At 42.9% G+C, this 4781-nt stretch overlaps 1 pseudogene; it reads left to right on the top strand.

Annotated features, from left to right (window-relative positions):
• The first annotated feature begins 1828 nt into the window (after positions 1-1828).
• LOC143267126 (armadillo-like helical domain-containing protein 4 pseudogene) lies at positions 1829-3301 on the top strand (annotated as a pseudogene).
• The last annotated feature ends 1480 nt before the right edge of the window (positions 3302-4781 follow it).

The following is a 4781-nucleotide window of genomic DNA, read 5'->3' on the forward strand; positions in this document are numbered from 1 at the left end:
GTTCCCCCACAGAATTGGAAAGAAAATTAGCTGTTTTAATCCATAGTTGTTGTTTTAACTTTAATAAGAATGTGAGTTGTTTGAAGAATATAACAAATCTATTTATTATAAATCATAGCTAACCATCAAGAAGTGCAAATTTAACATTTTAAAAATAACATTCATTCACATTGTTAAGTATCTTTCCTGAATCTGAAATTTTGGAACCTGAAGCTTTTGTGTATAATTTTTCTTGTTTGTTGCAAAGAATTTGAATATTTTTAAAGTATATTTTGGCTGAAAAACCATTCATATCATTTTTATTTTTTATTTTATTTATTTATTTATTATTATTATTATTATTATTATTATTATTATTATTATTTGCTTTTTGAGACAGGGTTTCTCTGTGTAGCTTTGCGCCTTTCCTGGGACTCACTTGGTAGCCCAGGCTGGCCTCGAACTCACAGAGATCCGCCTGGCTCTGCCTCCCGAGTGCTGGGATTAAAGGCATGCGCCACCACCGCCCGGCTATATCCATTTTTAAACTCGTGAAAATAACTGATTTTCAGTATGCTTTGATATTTATCAACTTTTAAAACATACTTTCCAGTTTGACCACTGTAGCAAAATACCATAACTAGGGTGGGAGTGAGGGGAGAAGAAGGAAATTGTATACAACTCCAGTTACAGTAGAAGAACAACAAGAGCCCTCAAATTCAGCTCTTACATGTCTGGACTCTTGAAGTCCAAGCTAAGGGCAGTAGCAGATGTGGTATCTGGTTAGGGCCTGGTTCCCAGAAGCTGAGTATTGATGAGCCTCCCATGATAGACAAGAGGGGAAGTGGAGTCTGAGGGCTTTTTCACAGCGACCCTGGTCTCCTTCGTCAGTGCTCTGTCTTCATGACCGAATTTTCTAAAAGCCTCATCTCCCACACCATCCTTATGATTAGGTCTCATGAATTTTAGGGACACCAGCATGCAGACCACAGGAACACAGAAGTTCTTTAAATGTGTTTGGAACATTTCCTTTCCATCTCCTAGACATGGTGCTGTTTCTACAGTCATTGTGTGTACCATTTCCCAGGGAGCTGTAAGTTAAGTCAGCTGCAGAATTCAGAAAGGAAAAGTAAACTGGGTTATCCATGTCTCAAGGGGACAAAGAAATAGAACAAGCATCTCCTGCCTCCCTTCTCTGGGAGGAAGTCAAGGAGACCACTGTACTTCTGGGTTAAGTTAAAGGAGCTCACTTACAAATATGCCCACCTGACAGTGTGCTCTGCTTTACTTTTCTACAGGACTCAATTGCTGGGGCTGTCGACTCCTTCAGCTTGTGTGTCTCATCCACTATGAGCAGACCAGCTCTGACGCACAGCTCTGTGGCTTTCTGTCGCATTCTCTTCCTCCCCTTAGCCACACAATGCCTGGCTTTCCCCAAAGCAGAAAAGATGGAGGTAGCACATGCTAATGCGGAGAAAGAGCAGTCTCAGAAGATGGACACAGGTGACCAGGAAAACATCTCCTTTGCTCCAAAGTCCATGTCCCAGCCAATGTCCTCTGAAGCTCCAATGGTACTGTCTCCAGGATCATCAGTGATGCAATTAAGTAAAGTTGTAAATGGAGGCTTTTCTCTGTCCTGTCCCATTCCTCAGTCACTTCCCAAATTACCACCCAGAGGCTTATATTAATTATAAATGCTTGGCTGATGGCTCAGGCTTATTATTAGCTAGCTCTTACATTTAAAGTAACCCATATTTCTTATCTACGCTTTGCCATGTGGTTCATGGCTTGCCACCTCATTTTCTACACAACTTGCTTCATCAGTGGCTGGCTGGCATCTTCCCCTACGATGCCTTTCTTCATCTCCTTCCTCAGTTTGATTGTACCACCTAGCTTTATCTTGCCTCAGCATTGGCTAAAACTGCTTTATTATCAACCAATGAGAGAAACACACAAAAATAGCATACAGAAGGACATCCCAAAGCATAAAGTATTGTCATTCAACAAAGAACACTACCTTCCAGGAGCTGGGCTTCTGAACTCTAGCTTTCCTGATCTTCACTCTCCAGTGAGCCAGTGGTCTCAGACAGTGAACAAGGTCCCAGTCAGCTTGAAAGAATCTCCCCTGAACAGACACACTTTCCATGTTAATAATTGCTATTTGATTATCTGCTTCCCTCAGTCCTGAGCTTGAGGGACCCTAGCACCCACTTCTAGTACTCATTCCATTTTAGAAGGGATCACAGATGTAACATATGACTTCCTATAGTATGTGTATAATCAGTTGTTTGTAGCAGGAATCTTAGAAGGTTTTATTAATAAAAACAAACTCAGGGCATGGCATTAGGGTGAATGCTGGAAGATCAGAGAAGCAGAACAAGCCACAGCTACCTCACCTCACCAGTTCCTCAGCTGATCCTGTTTCCTCAGACTGGAAGCTTCTGAGTCCTCATCCAAATGGATCTCAGCTGAACTGCTGCTCAGAAGCCTGAATGCTTAACCAGCCAAAAGCTTCTAGTTTCTGGTCCTCACGCCTTATATATCTTTCTGCTTTCTGCCTCACTCCCTGGGATTAAAGGCTCACTTTCTGCGATTAAAGGTGTGAGTCACCACGCCTGGCTGTTTCCAACGTGGCCTTGAACTCACAGAGATCCAGAGGGATTTCTGCCTCTGGAATGCTAGGATTAAAGGCCTGTGCTACCACTGCCTATCCTCTATATTTAATATTGTGGCTGTCCTGTTCTCGGACCCCAGATAGGTTTATTAGGGTGCACAATATTTTGGGGAACACAATACCACCACAGTTGTTTGCATCTGAAAGTCAGGAAGCAGTTAGCTTGGGAAATACACCTTCATCCTATATAAATACCAAAGAAATGCTAACTGCCAATCCAAGAACTGAGGAACTTAAAACAGATGAAACCAAGAGGACCACTGCCTTTCCTGGTGCTGATTCCACAGCAGACACAGAGCCTGGTGGGGAGAGGCCCTCAGAGAAGCCGGCTGACAATGCCCAGACCACTGTCACCACACACTTCGTGGCAACCCCTGAGGATATTTTAAATATTGATCCAACACCGACAGTCTTCTGAGGAACCTCAAGGTCACAGTGAGTGTCAGCACAGCTGTCCCAGTATCTTCTGTCCCACGTGATGAGTGGGACGACACCAAATTTGAGAGTATGAGTCAGACAAGCACCCCAGATTCAGGAGACAGTGCAGAGACTCAAGTGATCACAGAGCCACCACACGGAATGCCTGAGAGCTATGAAGGGATTGAGGGGAGCCCCACTTCCACTGAGGTTACTAAGGTGGTACTTTGATATCAGTATCTGCTGATTTTCAGTTTATAACATCCTACCGACTTTAATGCATAGGAATTTGGTTTATTTCAAAATATTTCCCTCCTTCCCAGTTATCACTCAGAGATAATAATGGCCGTTCAAGAACCAGACACTACTGGGTGACACAAAGACATATTGAGATTCCCAGAGGCTGTGGGGAGCCTGAGGAAGACACATCATCCCTCTCTCCTGAGTCTGCTGACGTGGGTGTCCCTGAGCTGTCCGGAAGATGGGAGTCTCTGGCCACTCCAGCCTCCACCTCTGTTGTCCCTTTGCCTCTTGAAGTGACCTCTTCTATGGAAGGTCAGTAGGGGAATGTGGGTTCAGTGTTTGAAGGAGGAGTGTGAATCTTTACTGTGAGTTACTGGGATGAGTGAGGCACCTGGCCTTTCACCAGCATGCATGTGTTCCCTACCTGGAGAGATGGTCAACTCTCTCTGTTTGTAGAAATGTGTTATAGCCTCAAAGGATGCGGTGACTCTCCTGGTCCCCAAGTTCAAGCCTCCTGAGGACTCCTTCCTAAGAGCCAGTGTGGGAAAATGTAAAAATAGCAAGGACCTCTGTTTGGAGCCACCTTTGGCCCTCTCTTAAGACTGTGGCCTCAGGTAAGCTGCTGAACTCTTGTAGGCCTCTGTTCATTTCCAGTCGTCTACTTAGGTTATGGTAAATGTTTAAGTAATCTGTGAAAAGTGCTTCCTATTTCATTGGCCCTCAGATGTCCTGCTATCTGTAGGGCAACACAGGGTTTTTATTTGTTTGTTTGTTTATTTATTTATTTATTTTGATTTACTTCTAAGTTTTTTTTTTGGTTTGGCTTTCAAGACAGTGTTTCTTTCTTTAGCTTGGCTGTCCTAGAACTAGCTCTGTCAACCAAGATGGCCTGGGACTCACAAAGATCCACCTGCCCTTGCCTCCCAAGTGCTGGGATTAAAGGCGTGTGCCACTACTGCCCAGCATTTTGGTTTTTTTTTTTTAAATAGATTTTTTGAAGCAATATACTCTGTTTACAGTTTCCCCTCCCCCTACTCTTCCCAGATCCTCACCACTCCCCAACCCAATCATATCCACACCCTTTCTTTCTCTGTCTTATTAGAATAAAAACAGTCATCTATAACATTTAAAAAAAATGTGAAATAGAACAAACAAACCAGAATAGGACAAAAGAACCAAACCAAAAGAAGCCAAAGACAAAGCACTAGAAATGTATATAGATGTAGGGACATATGTACATACAGAAATCCTGTAAAACTACAAAACCAGAAGCTATAGAATATTCACAAAGGATTTGTAAGGAAGAAAAAAGAGGAAAGGAAGAAATCCTAGCAAAAACATAATGAGGCAAAGAACCTACAAAAATGCCATTGAATTCATTTTGTATTGTCCGTGTACTATTGTGTATGGATCCTGTCCTTAGAAGTGATTTGTACACCCAGTGACACTCAGTTGGAGCAAACCAATT

Source organism: Peromyscus maniculatus, chromosome 9 (genome assembly GCF_049852395.1).
Source record: "Peromyscus maniculatus bairdii isolate BWxNUB_F1_BW_parent chromosome 9, HU_Pman_BW_mat_3.1, whole genome shotgun sequence".
In the NCBI taxonomy this organism is placed as follows: domain Eukaryota; kingdom Metazoa; phylum Chordata; class Mammalia; order Rodentia; family Cricetidae; genus Peromyscus; species Peromyscus maniculatus.